The 16968-nt window shown below is 42.5% G+C and overlaps 1 non-coding gene across 1 annotated transcript; it reads left to right on the top strand.

The window, feature by feature from the left end:
- The first annotated feature begins 11966 nt into the window (after positions 1–11966).
- LOC114401055 lies at positions 11967–12073 on the top strand. The gene has a single exon (XR_003664171.1). It is a non-coding gene; the product is annotated as a small nucleolar RNA R71 (small nucleolar RNA).
- Positions 12074–16968: the final 4895 nt, after the last annotated feature.

Here is a 16968-nt window from a genome sequence, read left to right as displayed (position 1 = left end):
CGTGTAGTCCTCTAAAGGTGAGGGCATGTTGCCCTCTGAAGGCGAAGGGCGTGCAGCCCTCAAAAGGCGAGGAGGTGTAGTCCTATGAAGGTGAGGACGTGTAGTCCTCTGAAGGCGAGAAGGTGTAGTCCTCTCAAGGTGAGGACGTGTAGCCCTATAAAGGCTAGGGCGTGCATCCCTCTAAAGGCGAGGACGTGTAGTCCTCTGAAGGTGAGGACGTGTAGCCCCCTAAAGGCGAGGACGTTTAGTCCTCTATAGGTGAGGACGTGTAGTCCTCGGAAGGCGAGGACCTGTAGTCCTCTGAAGGTAAGGATGTGTAATCCTCTGAAGGCGAGGATGTGTAGTCCTCTGAAGGCGAGGGCGTGTAGCCCTCTTAAAGTGAGGATGTGCAGCTCTCTAAAGGCGAGGACCTGTAGTCTTCTGAAGGCGAGGGAATGCAGTCCTCTATAGGCGAGGATGTGTAGTCCTCTGAAGGCGAGGATGTGTTGTCCTCTGAGCGTGAGGACGTGTAGTCCTCTGAAAGCGAGGGCATGCAGGCCTCTCAAGGAGAGGACATGTAGTCCTCTGAAGGTGAGGACGTGTTGTCCTCTGAAGGTGAGGACGTGTAGTCCTCGGAAGGCGAGGATTAGTTGTCCTATGAATGGGAGGACGTGTAGTCCTCGAAAAGTGAGGGCGTGTAGCCCTCTGAAGGCGAATGGCGTGCAGCCCTCAAAAGGCGAGGACATGTAGTCCTCTAAAGGTGAGGGCGTGTAGCCCACTAAAGGCGAAGGGCGTGCAGCCCTCAAAAGGTGAGGAGGTGTAGTCCTCTAAAGGTGAGGACGTGTAGTCCTCTGAAGGCAAGGACCTGTAGCCCTCTGAAGATGAGGACGTGTAATCCTCTGAAGGCGAGGACGTGTAGTCCTCTGAAGGTGAGGGTGTGTAGCCCTCTGAAAGTGAGGATGTGCAGCCCTCTGAAGGCGAGGACGTGTATTCCTCTGAAGGTGAGGGCATGCAGCCCTCTCAAGGCGAGGGCATGTAGTCCTTTGAAAGCGAGGACGTGTAGTCCTCTGAAGGTGAGGACGTGTAGTCCTCGGAAGGCGAGGACCTGTAGTCCTCAGAATGGGAGGACGTTTAGTCCTCTAATGGTGAGGGCAAGTAGCCCTCTAAAGGCAAAGGGTGTGCAGCCCTCAAAAGGTGGGGGGGTGAACTCCTATGAAGGTGAGGACGTGTAGTCCTCTGAAGGTGAGGACGTGTAGCCTTGTAATGGCGAGGGCGTGCAGCCCTCTAAAGTCGAGGACGTGTAGCCCTCTGAATGTGAGGACATGTAGTCCTCTCATGGCGAGGGCGTGTAGCCTTTGAAGGCGAGGGCATGCAGCCCTCTGAAGGCAAGGACGTGTAGTTCTCTGAAGGTGAGGACGTGTAGCCCTCTAAAGGCGAGGGTGTGTAGTCATATGAATGTGAGGACGTGTAATCCTCTGATGGTGAGGACGTGCAATCTTCTGAAGGCGAGGGCGTGTAGTCTTCTGAAGGCGAGGGCATGCAGCCTTCTACAGGCGAGGATGTGTAGTCCTCTGAAGGCAAGGACGTGTATTCCTCTGAAGGCAAGGGAATGCAGCCCTCTCAAGGTGAGGGCATGTAGTCCTCTGAAGGCGAGAAGGTGTTGTCCTCTGAAGGTGAGGACGTGTAGCCCTGTAAAGGCGAATGGCATGCAGCCCTCAAAAGGCGAGGATGTGTAGTCCTCTGAAGGTGAGGACGTGTAGTCCTCTGAAGGCGAGGACCTGTAGTCCTCTCATGGCGAGTGCTTGTAGCCGTTTGAAGGTGAGGTCGTGCAACCCTTTGAAGGTGAGGGCGTGTTGCCCTCTAAAGGCGAGGACGTGTAATCCTCTGAAGGCGAGGACGTTTAGTACTCTGAAGATGAGGACGTGTAGTCCTTGGAAGGCGAGGACCTGTAGTCCTCTGAATGGGAAGACGTGTAGTCCTCTAAAGGTGAGGGCAAGTAGCTCTCTGAAGGCGACGGGCGTGCAGCCCTCAAAAGGCGAGGAGGTGTAGTCCTCTGAAGGCGAGGACCTGTAATCCTCTCATGGCGAGGGCATGCAGCCGTTTGAAGGCGAGGTTGTGCAACCCTTTGAAGGCGAGGACGTGTAATCCTCTGAAGGCGAGGACGTTTAGTCCTCTGAAGGTGAGGACATGTAGTTCTCTAAAGGAAAGGACGTGTAATCCTCTCATGGCGAGGGCGTGCAGCCCTTTTAAAGCGAGGGTGTGCAGCCCTCTGAAGGCGAGGATGTGTAGTCCTCTGAAGATGAGCACGTGAAGCCCTGTAAAGGCGAGGGCGTGCAGTCTTCTAAAGGCGAGGGCATGCAGCCCTCTAAAGGGGAGGATGTGTAGTCCTCTGAAGGCGAGGGCATGTTGTCCTCTGAAGGCGAGGACGTGTAGTCCTCTTAAGGTGAGGACCTGTAGTCCTCGGAAGGTGAGGACCTGTAGTCCTCAGAATGGGTGGACGTGTAGTCCTCTAAAGGTGAGGGCATGTTGCCCTCTGAAGGCGAAGGGCGTGCAGCCCTTAAAAGGCGAGGAGGTGTAGTTCTATGAAGGTGAGGACGTGTAGTCCTCTGAAGGCGAGAAGGTGTAGTCCTCTGAAGGTGAGGACGTGTAGCCCTGTAAAGGCTAGGGCGTGCATCCCTCTAAAGGGGAGGACGTGTAGTCCTCTGAAGGTGAGGACGTGTAGCCCCCTAAAGGCGAGGACGTTTAGTCCTCTATAGGTGAGGACGTGTAGTCCTCGGAAGGCGAGGACCTGTAGTCCTCTGAAGGTAAGGACGTGTAATCCTCTGAAGGCGAGGATGTGTAGTCCTCTGATGGCGAGGGCGTGTAGCCCTCTTAAAGTGAGGATGTGCAGCCCTCTAAAGGCGAGGTCCTGCAGTCTTATGAAGGCGAGGGCTTGCAGCCCTCTATAGGCGAGGATGTGTAGTCCTCTGAAGGCGAGGATGTGTAGTCCTCTGAACGTGAGGATGTGTAGTCCTCTGAAGGCGAGGGCATGCAGGCCTCTCAAGGAGAGGGCATGTAGTCCTCTGAAGGTGAGGACGTGTAGTCCTCTGAAGGCGAGGATTAGTTGTCCTATGAATGGGAGGACGTGTAGTCCTCGAAAAGTGAGGGCGTGTAGCCCTCTGAAGGCAAATGGCGTGCAGCCCTCAAAAGGCGAGGACGTGTAGTCCTCTAAAGGTGAGGGCGTGTAGCCCACTAAAGGCGAAGGGCGTGCAGCCCTCAAAAGGTGAGGAGGTGTAGTCCTCTAAAGGTGAGGACGTGTAGTCTTCTGAAGGCAAGGACCTGTAGCCCTCTGAAGTTGAGGACGTGTAATCCTCTGAAGGCGAGGACGTGTAGTCCTCTGAAGGCAAGGGAATGCAGCCCTCTCAAGGTGAGGGCATGTAGTCCTCTGAAGGCGAGAAGGTGTTGTCCTCTAAAGGTGAGGACGTGTAGCCCTGTAAAGGCGAGGGCGTGCATCCCTCTAAAGGCGAGGACGTGTAGCCCTCTGAATGTGAGGACATGTAGTCCTCTCATGGTGAGGACCTGTAGGCTTTGAAGGCGAGGGCATGCAGCCCTCTGAAGGCGAGGACGTGTAGTCCTCTGAAGGTGAGGACGTGTAGCCCTCTAAAGGCGAGGGCGTGCAGCCCTCTAAAGGTGAGGACGTGTAGCCCTCTGAAGGCGAGGGCATGCAGTCCTCTGAAGGTGAGGACGTGTAATCCTCTGATGGCGAGGACGTGTAGTCCTCTGATGGCAAGGACGTGCATTCCTCTGAAGGCAAGGGAATGCAGCCCTCTCAAGGTGAGGGCATGTAGTCCTCTGAAGGCGAGGACGTGTAGTCCTCTAAAGGTGAGGACGTGTAGTCCTCGGAAGGCGAGGACCTGTAGTGCTCTAAATGGGAGGACGCGTAGTCCTCTAAAGGTGAGGGCAAGTAGCCCTCTGAAGGCGAAGGGCATGCAGCCCTCAAAAGGCGAGGTGTTGTAGTCCGCTGAAGGTGAGTACGTGTAGTCCTCTAAAGGCGAGGACCTGTAGTCCTCTCATGGCGAGGGCGTGTAGCCATTTGAAGGCGAGGTCGTGCAACCGTTGAAGGCAAGGGCGTGTCGCCCTCTAAAGGTGAGGACTTGTAATCCTCTGAAGGCAAGGACGTTTAGTCCTCTGAAGGTGAGGACGTGTAGTCCTCGAAAGGCGAGGACCTCTAGTCCTCTGAATGGGAGGACGTGTAGTCCTCTAAAGGTGAGGGCAAGTAGCCCTCTGAAGGCTAAGGGCGTGCAGCCCTCTAATGGCGAGGACGTGTAGCCCTCTGAATGTGAGGACATGTAGTCCTCTTATGGCGAGGGCATGTAGCCTTTGAAGGCGAGGGCATGCAGCCCTCTGAAGGCGAGGACGTGTAGCTTATCGAGGCCGTACCCGAATCAAATAAACATGAAAATGCAGTAACTAGGAAGTGATCCTAGGTCGTTTCCCAACGAGCAGTGACAAACCAAGTGACAGTAACGATTGGGGGGGGGGTTTGGTTGTTTGGTAATTAAAGAGCAGAACAAGTAAACTGGAATACGAAACTACTAATATTAAAAACGGGTTGTTTCCTCTGATTCAGAAGCCATTCTCTTATCCTGGGTCATGGAGAATTTGTCCCTAACAGTCAACCACTTAATCCAACCCTATTTCAATTTACTAAGCGAAAATCAACTTAGGGTTTTCAATACGTGATTAGGCACCACATACACCAGTTAGCCCTTCGTCCATTAAGCATGAACGCAAGTTAGGCTCAGAGGCAATTAATCGAACACGAAGCGTGCACTGATTAATATTCACGAAATTAGGATAACTGGTGAAGGGAAAACTGCCAGGAAATCACATTACAAGCGAAACCTCAAAGAGAGTTGGGCTCCGTCCTCAAAAGGAAACAACACCAGAAAATCTAGCCTTCCATGGATTCAAACAGAAAACGCAAATGAAACATGAAACGGAAACGTAAATGAACAGAAACGTAAATGAAAGTAGAAGAAGAAGCACGAATGAACTCGTAATTAGAAGCAGAAAACGGAAATTTGCATTAAGAACGAAAATTGTAACAAGGGAACAGAAAAACGTGAAAACCTAAAACCAAAGCTCTGAATAATGAAAATAGCATAACAAAATGCCTTGCACGAATCCCAAGGCAGCTATTTAAAAAGAGTCACTCAAAGTCACTGGGCCCTATTACAATACTCTGGCCCAAAACGAAATAAACACTGAACAACATAAAATAAAATTGCGAAATTTCCTAATTAGAAATTAACTAAGGTAAGCGCTGCTTTATTTGCCCTCTTCAAGTCCACAACTAAAATCCGGATTAAGTCCAATGTTTCATTAATTCCTGAAATTAGATTAAAAACATCAAATTAGCTAAATGAGCCCAAATAATAAAACTGCCTAATTAATTGACAATTAAGACCAATCAATAATTAAAATGGTGCAAAAAGGGTTTAGAAAATAGAAGAAAATGATGGCACATCAAAACCCCCCATACTTAGCCTTTTGCACTCCTGGGCAAAATGAAACAAAGAACAAAATCCAAGGATATCAAAGAGAGACAAACAAACACATTCATATATTTCTCAATGAACATCAAGGAATGAAAGGAATGGGTAACATCTAACATAAGGAGATCCAAAAAGTCAAGACATTCATGAAAATCATCCAAGCAACCCAATCATGGCAAAATAGTTAATCAGCTAAAGAATGAAAAGTGATAAAGCCTCACAAGATATACACTCTATCTCTCAAGTGTCTAGGCTACTATTTACCCTCAAAGCACCCATGAAAGCAAACACCACATAGACTTGGCAAGATTCTAAAATTGACAATCAACCCACAAACACAAGCACATGAGGATCAAAAGGTCTTTTAAGGTTGTAATGGGGCCAAGGACAAGGTATGGAGAAATATGGAATAAGTGGCTAAATCCCAAAGGAATAGAGGAGCAAAGGGGAATAAGTGCATATTAAGATAAGAAAATAAAAAGAAGTAAAGATAAAATTTAAACATGAAGAGTAGAACCTAGAGTTTCATCATTCTTGTGCCATTTAAGATCTTATTCACTCAACTTTATTGCTTTTCTTTTTCTTTTTTTTCGAATTTTTTTTTTTTACTCTATAGCCTTTGAGAAACAACATTTCATTCAGCATGTCCAACATTTAACCAATATACAATGTACATCAAGTATGGCCCAAAATACATCATGAAGCATAGCCAACAAAACAAGTTGTCCAATGAAACAAAAACCCCCCACACTTATTCCCAAAACAATTCCAAAGCTCCAAAATTCCTTAAGGATATGGTAATATCATGGTTTTTCACTTAAGGCTTGTAGTGAGCTTCAAAACAAGGAAAGGGAAACAAGGCTCAAAAGGGCTATCAAAGGAATTAATTCAAGGTAAGTCCATTTGGCTAGAAGCTTATAAGAACAAAATTGCCTCAATCATTTCCAAATATGCATGTGAATTTGGACGCATCAACAAGAATCAAGCCAAGGCTATTGTGCAAGCAATCAATGGGGCAAAACACACCAAATGATTATGATGATGGATGGCTCAAATTCTCACAAAGGTAAAATCATCACTTTCAAATTGAGCTTTCAAAACTATCATGACATGTAGAGAAGAATCAAGGATTTCAAGTCACAAAATGTCAAGAACTTTTATTTTCAAAACAATTACCCATTTCTTGAACATATCCTATAATTCAAAGAAAAACATGCAAAGTCGTACGTGCACACAAAATTGACCCAAAATATTAAACTAAAAATCCGACGAAACTAACAACATTAACAAATTAACACAACTAACAAATTAACAAAACCAACAAAACTAGCAAAATCAAAGAACACTCCCCCCCCCCATACTTAAACAACACATTGTCCTCAATGTAGCACAATTAAAAGATTAAAAAGAATTAAATCATCAAAGAGAATCGGACAAGTGTAATAAAAGCAAAGAAGGAGATAGGAAAAGAAAAACTCCCTAAGTCATGGTGGAGAAAGAGTAGGGTGGAGTAAGGAAGTCTCTTCCACCACTACGTCCACTAAAGAAGGGTTCGTGAGGAATGGCTTAAGTCGATGTCCGTTGACCTTGAAGCTCTTGTTTGTGGAGTCGCTTTTGATCTCAACTGTACCATAAGGAAAAACATTAGTAACAACGAAAGGACTAATCCACTTAGACCTCAACTTACCACTCATGAGTCCAAGCCTAGAATTATACAATAACACTTTTTGCCCAACCACGAAGTCTTTTTTAACTATCATGCTATCATGGAACTTCTTGGTCTTTTCTTTGTAGAACTTGGCATTCTCGTAGGCTTCTAGGCGGATTTCATCTAACTCACTCAGTTGCAACTTTCTTTCCTCACCATCTTGATCCATAAAGAAGTTGCAAGTCTTCACTGCCCAGTAAGCTTTATGCTCAATTTCCACTGGAAGATGACATGCCTTTCCAAAGACAACCCGATAAGGAGACATTCCGATGGGTGCTTTGTAGGCAGTCCGATGTGCCCAGAGAGCATCATCAAGCCTGGTACTCCAATCTTTCCTGCTTGGCTGCACAATCTTCTCTAAAATTCGCTTGATTTCTCGGTTAGAAATTTCTGCCTGTCCATTGGTCTGGGGGTGGTATGGTGTGGATACCCTGTGTACCACCCCGTACTTTTTAAGCAGGGCATGCATTGTCCTGTTGCAAAAATGGGTTCCTTGATCACTAATAATTGCTTTAGGTACTCCAAACCTGCAAAACAGATTAGACCTGACAAAGTCTGCGACAACTTTAGCATCATTAGTTCTAGTGGGCTTGGCTTCCACCCATTTTGAAACATAGTCAACTACAAGGAGAATGTAAACATAACCAAAAGAGACAAGAAAAGGACCCATGAAATCTATACCCCAGACATCAAACACCTCACAGAATAGCATAGGCTGCTGAGGCATTTGTTGTCTCCATGTAAGTGTATTTCCTGCTCTCTGACACTGCTCACAAGTGCTGCAGATCTTCCACGCATCTTTAAAGATGGTGGGCCAATAAAAACCACAATCAAGCACTTTGCGAGCTGTCCTTTGAACACCCAGATGACCTCCCGGTGCGGAAGAATGACAGAACTGCAGGACTGAGTCAGTCTCATGATCTGGAATGCACCGTCTAATGACCTGATCACTGCACAATTTCCACAAGTAGGGGTCATCCCAAATAAAATGCTTAGCATCACTTTTAATTTTATCTTTTTGGGCCTTAGATGCTAAGGGAGGAAAAACAGAGGCAACTAAATAATTGACAATGTTAGCAAACCAGGGAGTAGAAAGAGAGTCAGAAATACTATACAATATATACAAATGATCATCCGGGAAATCATCCCGAATAGGTGAATCTGCATCAGAGACACGTTCGATCTGACTCAAATGATCAGCAACTAGATTTTGTGTTCCGCTCCTATCACGGATCTCCAAGTCAAACTCTTGGAGCCAGAGCATCCATCGGATCAACCTAGGCTTAGAATCAGCCTTCTTCAACAAGTACTTTAGAGCTGTATGGTCAGTATAAACAATAATGCGAGTACCAAGCAAATAAGATCAAAATTTTTCAAGAGCAAAAACTATGGCTAGAAGCTCTTTCTCAGTAGTAGTATAATTTGCTTGGGCAGCATCTAAAGTCCTAGAAGCATAATATATCACCCTGGGCAATTTATCAATTTTCTGAGCAAGGACAGCCCCCAATGCATAATTTGATGCATCACACATAAGCTCAAAAGGGGCTGTCCAATCAGGTGCCTGGATGATGGGGGTGGTAGTCAACGCTCTTTTGAGGCAATCAAAAGCCTCTTTGCATCTGTCATTAAAGTCAAACTCCACCTCCTTTTGCAACGAGTTGGACAGTGGAAGGGCTACTTTGCTAAAATCCCTTATAAAGCGCCTGTAGAATCCTGCATGACCAAGAAAAGATCGCACCTCTCGCACACAAGAGGCGTAAGGCAATTGTGAAATAACAGAAATTTTTGCAGGATCTACTTCAATACCCTTATTGGAAATAATGTGGCCTAAAACTATACCTTGCTCAACCATAAAATGACATTTTTCAAAATTTAGAACAAGGTTAGTTTCAATGCATCTATTCAAAACTTTTTCCAAACTATTCAAACAACCATCAAAAGAGGATCCATATACAATGAAATCATCCATAAACACCTCTATGCAATTTTCTAAAAAATCACTGAAAATACTAATCATGCACCGCTGGAAGGTACCAGGGGCATTGCACAGGCCGAAAGGCATCCTCCTATAAGCAAAAGTGTCGAAGGGGCAGGTGAATGTGGTCTTTTCCTGATCCTCAGGAGCAATAGTAATTTGCATATAACCAGAAAAACCATCAAGGAAACAGTAGTGGGATTTACCTGCCAGGCGTTCAAGCATCTGGTCAATGAATGGCAGGGGAAAATGGTCCTTTTTGGTAACCTGGTTCAGCCTCCTATAGTCAATGCAGACTCTCCAACTGTTCTGCACCCGAGTAGGAATCAGCTCCTCCTTCTCATTTCTGATCACTGTGAGGCCAGTCTTCTTCGGGACTACCTGGACGGGACTCACCCATTGGCTATCGGAGATAGGATAAATGATTCCAGCTTGCAAAAGCTTGGTTATCTCCTTCTTCACTACATCAAGAATCACTGGGTTGAGTCTTCTCTGTGGCTGTCTTACTGGTTTAGCTCCATCCTCTAAATTTATTCGATGCATACATGTGGATGGGCTAATACCAGGAATGTCCGCCAGGGTCCAGCCTATAGCCTTCTTATGCTTCTTGAGAACTGACAACAACTTCTCCTCTTGCTCATCAGCAAGGGAGGCAGATATAATCACTGGAAAACTCTTACTATCATCCAAGTAAGCGTATTTTAAATTTGATGGCAGGGGCTTCAATTCTGGTGTGGTCGGCTGGACAGTGGTAGAAGGAGATGGTTTCTCAGCCTTTACCTCATAAAGAAAGTCAGAGGTATGTGTACTTCCTGAAACATGGTTAGTCCTATCTGACTCTATAAAATCAATTTCGAGAGGTAAAACACCACCATCAGACATGCAATCAATATCACTCTCAGATTCACTCTCAGCATCAAATTCAGACATATGATCAAGTACAATTTCAGACTCAATGCATGAAGAGTGAGAGGCATGCAGATTAGAATAAAGATCAGTAATGTATTCATCAACAACATGGTCAATTATTTCAGCACGAAATACAGAAAGATCTTCAGATGGGTATTTCATAGCATCCAGAATATTAAAATGAACAGTTATGTCACCAAATTCCATAGACAGTGTGCCTACATAAACATCTATCTTAGTTCTAGCAGTTTTCATAAAGGGTCTGCCTAGAATGATGGGAACTGATCCTTGAGAAAATCCATCTTCCATATTCAAGATATAAAAATCAACAGGGAAAATCAATTCACCAACTCTAACTAAGACATCTTCTATGAAACCAATAGGATAGGCAACACTTCTATTAGCTAAATGAATTACCACATCAGTTGACTGCAAGGGACCTAGAGATAGAGAATTAAAAATCGACAGAGGCATAACACTAACAGAAGCTCCTAAATCTAGCATGGCATTGTCAAACTTACTATTCCCTATAATACAAGGTATGCTGAATGTACCTGGATCTTTGCATTTTTCAGGAATTTGAGGAACAGATTTACCAATCAATGCGGAGACATTTCTGCCCATGCTAATTTGTTCACTTCCTTTAAGCTTCCGCTTATTAGTGCACAGCTCCTTCAAGAATTTGGCATATCTTGGAATTTGCTTTATTGCATCCAACAGAGGTATGTTTACCTCTACCTTTCTAAACGTTTCCAAGATCTCTTTCTCTGCCTCTTCCATTTTTTTGTTGGAAACTGCTCTTGGAGGGAATGGAAGAGGGGGAATGTGCTGCTTCTGCAAATCAGAATTACCTGTGGAAGAAGATTCACCTGCACAGAAATTGTTAGGTAAATTTTTGTCATCACCTTTTTCTGGAATAGAGTGAAGTTTGGCAGGTTCATTTGCAGATGAGGAAGGTGATACGGGTTGAGGTCCTTGACACTGCTTTCCCGACCTCAATGAAATGGCACTGACATTTTTGGGATTTTGGACAGCTTGAGAAGGCAGCTTGTCAGAATTCTGGGACTGTTGTTGATTCAATTGGGTAGCCAATTGTCCCATCTGATTGGTTAAGCTCTGAATGGAGGCTCTGGTCTCTTGCTGAAACTGCATGTTCTGCATAGTCATTTGCCTCACAAGTTCTTCAAGGGAAGGTTGTGGAGGGGCCTCAACTGTTGGTTGTTTCTGGGGTTGTTGCTGTTGTTGGATTGGTGGAGGAATGTATGGTCTGCTTGGGCCAGCAGCATTTTGGAAGGAAGGAGCAGGCTGCTGTTGTTGTTGCTGAGGGCTGGACCATCTGAGGTTAGGGTGATTCCTCCATCCAGGGTTGTATCTGTTGCTGGAGAGGTCATAATTGTTCTGCTGTGGTTGATTTTGCTGCTGAGGTTGAGGAGGTCTATTGTAAATATTTGCAGCATAAGCTTCAGGCTGCTCAATTGCTCCAGGTTGCTGCATGGAAGGGCAAAGGTCTGTATGGTGGTCAGCAGAGGAGCACAAACCACAAACCCTTTCGACAGGTACAGATTTCTGATTCAAGGCCAGCTGGGTTACCAAGTTAACCAATGCATCCAGTTTGCCTTCAAGCTTCTTAGTTTCAGATGATGCAGATGGGTTTGTAGCTACCTCATGCACTCCTCTAATGACTATGGCATCATTTCTGGCGCTAAACTGCTGGGAGTTGGAGGCCATCTTCTCAATTAAATTTTTGGCTTCAGCAAGAGTCATGTCTCCAAGGGCTCCACCACTGGCAGCATCTATCATACTTCTCTCCATATTACTGAGTCCTTCATAAAAATATTGGAGAAGAAGCTGTTCTGAAATTTGATGGTGGGGGCAACTAGCACATAGTTTCTTAAATCTCTCCCAGTACTCATACAGGCTCTCTCCACTGAGTTGTCTAATACCTGAGATATCCTTCCTGATGGCTGTGGTCTTGGAAGCAGGGAAATTTTTTTCTAAGAATACTCTCTTAAGGTCATCCCAACTCGTGATGGACCTTGGAGCAAGGTAATACAGCCAGTCCTTTGCCACTCCCTCTAATGAATGAGGAAAAGCCTTCATAAATATGTGATCCTCTTGGACATCTGGGGGTTTCATGGTGGAGCAGACAATGTGAAATTCTTTCAAATGTTTGTGCGGGTCTTCACCTGCAAGGCCATGAAACTTTGGAAGAAAATGAATCAGTCCAGTTTTAAGAACATATGGGACATCCTCATCAGGGTATTGGATGCACAAGCTTTCGTAGGTGAAATCAGGTGCAGCCATTTCCCTTAGAGTCCTCTCACGAGGTGGAGGTTGTGCCATGTTCTCAGAATGTGCAAAACCAGAATGCTCAAAATTATAATGCTCAAGATCAGGATGTTCAAAATCACCAATAACAGAATGCACAGATTCACCAGTTATGGAATGCTCAGAATGATCAAAAGGTATAAAATGATGCCTAACTAATCTATGAAATGTCCTATGTATCTCAGGATCAAAGGGTTGTAAGTCAGATGGATTGCCTTTAGTCATACACTACATTCAGCATGCACACAACTAGTTGCCTTGTCATGTAAATAAAGGTTTAGGTTTGAACTACAGCTACCCTCAAATGATATCCAAATGACTTGAAATTTTGTGAGCAACCCTATAAAATGATGAGAAGATAGCACAAAAACTTTCAGACAAAAATTCAAAGTCTAACTATGAAAGCTAAAAATGGTAGGTTAAGAAAAATAAGTGAATAAAACTTGAAAAATGAAAAAACTTTTGACAGAATCGCTTTTTTTTGGACGATGGAGACCTCAGCCAGGGCGGCTGGAAATTTTTTTCTACCCCAAATGCATATATAATAATTGCGATTCTGATAACCGGAGCAAAAGTTATGGCCGTTTGAAGTTTTGACAAACACAAAATTTGCTAGTTTTTTGGAACTTTCAAATCAGACCAAACTAAAGGCTCTAGCTATTTTTCCCACACAAAATGGATTAAAAGAAGTTACCACAAAAAAATTCAGCCAAAAATAACAACCCTAGCTACTAAAACAAAAAATCTCAGATAATTCAGCATGGGTGGTCGCTAAAATCCGTCTCTAATTGATTTCTACTACTACTCTGTTTTTGCCGCAAGCACAATCTTCACAGCAAAACACCCAAGACTGAAACAGGGGAAACGCTTAATGGGAAAACTGAAACAGAACACACATTAAACAAAATACCAGGACACTAAACAACACTAACACACATACTAACACAATACTAACAATTTAAACATAAAACACGAAAGGATTAAACACACAACACTAGCTAGCTATTATGAACCTTTGGACACTGCTCCCCGGCAATGGCGCCAAATTTGATCGAGGCCGTACCCGAATCAAATAAACATGAAAATGCAGTAACTAGGAAGTGATCCTAGGTCGTTTCCCAACGAGCAGTAACAAACCAAATGTTCATAATATACTTGCAGTGACAGTAACGATTGGGGGGGGGGGGGTTTGGTTGTTTGGTAATTAAAGAGCAGAACAAGTAAACTGGAATATGAAACTACTAATATTAAAAACGGGTTGTTTCCTCTGATTCAGAAGCCATTCTCTTATCCTGGGTTATGGAGAATTCGTCCCTAACAGTCAACCACTTAATCCAACCCTATTTCAATTTACTAAGCGAAAATCAACTTAGGGTTTTCAATACGTGATTAGGCACCACATACACCAGTTAGCCCTTCGTCCATTAAGCATGAACGCAAGTTAGGCTCAGAGGCAATTAATCAAACACGAAGCGTGCACTGATTAATATTCACGAAATTAGGATAACTGGTGAAGGGAAAACTGCCAGGAAATCACATTACAAGCGAAACCTCAAAGAGAGTTGGGCTCCGTCCTCAAAAGGAAACAACACCAGAAAATCTAGCCTTCCATGGATTCAAACAGAAAATGCAAATGAAACATGAAACAGAAACGTAAATGAAAGTAGAAGAAGAAGCACGAATGAACTCGTAATTAGAAGCAGAAAACGGAAATTTGCATTAAGAATGAAAATTGTAACAAGGGAACAGAAAAACGTGAAAACCTAAAACCAAAGCTCTGAATAATGAAAATAGCATAACAGAATGCCTTGCACAAATCCCAAGGTAGCTATTTAAAAAGAGTCACTCAAAGTCACTGGGCCCTATTACAATACTCTGGCCCAAAACGAAATAAACACTGAACAACATAAAATAAAATTGCGAAATTTCCTAATTAGAAATTAACTAAGGTAAGCGCTGCTTTATTTGCCCTCTTCAAGTCCACAACTGACAAGTTCCACTTGTGCTCTTTCTATCTGTTTTAGAACCGGCAAAGTCTGTATCAGAATATCCAATTAAGGTGCATGTGGAATTTCTAGGATACCACAAACCTATGTTCATAGTGCTTACTAAATATCTTATGATTCTTTTAACAGCACTAAGATGTGATTGTTTAGGATTTGATTGAAATCTAGCAAACATACATACACTAAACATTATATCAAGTCTGCTAGCAGATAAATAAAGAAGTGATCCGATCATACCTCGATATTGCTTAACATCTATTGACTGACCGGTTTTATCTTTATCTAGATAGCAAGCAATGCTCATTGGTGTAGCCATGTGCTTAGCATTTTCCATGTCGAATTTGGGGATTAACTCTTTGCAATACTTGGATTGATTGACAAAGATATCATCCTTAGTTTGTTTAATTTGCAATCCAAGAAAGAAGTTAAGTTCTCCCATCATTGACATTTCAAACTCACTTTGCATGTCATGGAAGAATTCCTTGCACAACAATTCATTAGTGGATCCAAAAATAATGTCATCAACATAAATTTGAACTAATAAAATATCATGTGATTTTCTGTTTATAAAAAGGGTAGTATCCACTTTTCCTCTAGAAAAGTCCTTTTCTAAAAGGAACTTACTTAGACGCTTGTACCAAGCCATATAAAGCCATTTTCAATTTAAAGACATGATTTGGCTTATCCAATATTTCAAAACTTGGTGGTTGTTCAACATATACTTCTTCTTGAATTAAGCCATTTAGAAAAGCACTTTTAACATCCATTTGATAAAGCTTAAAATTCATTATGGATGCATATGCTAAGAGCATTCTTATGGCTTCTAATCTAGCAAATGGAGCATATGTTTCTTCATAATCTATACGTTCTTCTTGATTATATCCTTTTGTAACTAATCTAGCCTTATTTCTAATGATTGTTCCATGTTCATCTAACTTATTTCTAAATACCCATTTTGTTCCTATGATGGGATAATTTTTAGGTTTCTCTATCCCACACATTGTTTCTTTCAAATTGATTCAGTTCTTCTTGCATGACAATTATCCAATTACCATATATTATGGCTTCTTTTATATTTTTAGGTTCAATCATAGATACAAAATCCATATTATTGCATAATTCTTTAAGAGAATGTCTAGTTGTTACCCCCTTTTGAGATATCACCAATAATGTTGTCGAGGGGATGATCTTTTGAGACTTTCCATTCTTTTGGGAGTTCATTATTTGATTTGGCTTCTTCTGGAGGATCTTCATTGCTTCCTTTCCCTTTTCCTTTAGAATCTTGTCCATGAATATGAATTTGTTCTAAAGATTCTGCAATATCATCTAGCATATTCTTTCTTGACAAGATAGCATTAGATTCATCAAAAGTAACATGAATGGATTCCTCAATATTCATAGTTCTTTTGTTATATATTATATATGCTTTGCTTTGCAATGAATATCCAAGAAAGATGCCTTCATCAGATTTTGCATCAAATTTTCCTAGATTATCTTTACCATTATTAAGTACAAAACATTTGCAACCAAAAACATGTAGATGTGAGATGTTGGGTTTTCTACCATTATATAACTCATATGGGGTTTTCTTTAAAATGGGTCTTATTAAGGCCCTATTCATGATGTAACATGCAGTATTGACAGCTTCAGCCCAAAAATATTTTGGAAGAAAAGTATCATTTAATAAAGTTCTAGCAATTTCTTCCAATGACCTATTTTTCCTCTCAACAACTCCATTTTGTTGAGGGGTTCAAGGTGCAGAAAAATTATGTTCAATACCATGTTCTTAACAAAATGATTCAAAATCTTTGTTTTCAAATTCACCCCCATGATCACTTCTAATGGATGCAATCTTAAGATTTTTCTTGTTTCGTATAACTTTAGCAAGTTTTCTAAATGCTTGCAATGCATCACTTTTATGAGTAATGAATAATGTCCAAGTATATCTAGAGAAATCATCAACTATAACAAGAGCATAGTAATTTCCTCCAAAACTCATGGTTCTAGATGGACCAAATAAATCCATATGCAATAATTGTAAGGGTTAAGTGGTTGAAACAATATTTTTAGGTTTGAATGAGACTCTAGTTTGTTTACCCTTTTGACATGCATCACATAGTTTATCTTTTTCAAATTTCAATTTAGGCAAACCAACTACTAAATCTTTTGAAATTAATTTGTTTAAGTGATCCATGTTTACGTGAGCAATTCTTTTATGCCATAACCATGGATCATCATCTTTGCTAAGAAAACAATTATTGTTATCTAGTTTTAGGCTTAAGTCTATCATGTATACATTGTTGACTCTATGTCCTACATGCTTTATGTTAATGTCATGCTTATGTTCTATAAGACATTTTTGAGAATCAAATGATACTAGATAGCCTTTGTCACATAATTGACTAACACTAAGCAGGCTGTGCTTAAGACCTTCAACAAGTAGAACATTTTCAATGGAGTTTGAAGAACTTGTACCTATTTTTCCAACTCCTACGATTCTACCTTTTTTGTTGTCACCATATGTTA

The sequence above is a fragment of the Glycine soja genome, chromosome 19, assembly GCF_004193775.1.
Source record: "Glycine soja cultivar W05 chromosome 19, ASM419377v2, whole genome shotgun sequence".
NCBI classification, from domain to species: Eukaryota; Viridiplantae; Streptophyta; class Magnoliopsida; order Fabales; family Fabaceae; genus Glycine; species Glycine soja.
The sequence above is the reverse complement of the archived record's forward strand: the minus strand, read 5'-3'. Positions and strand labels throughout refer to the sequence as shown.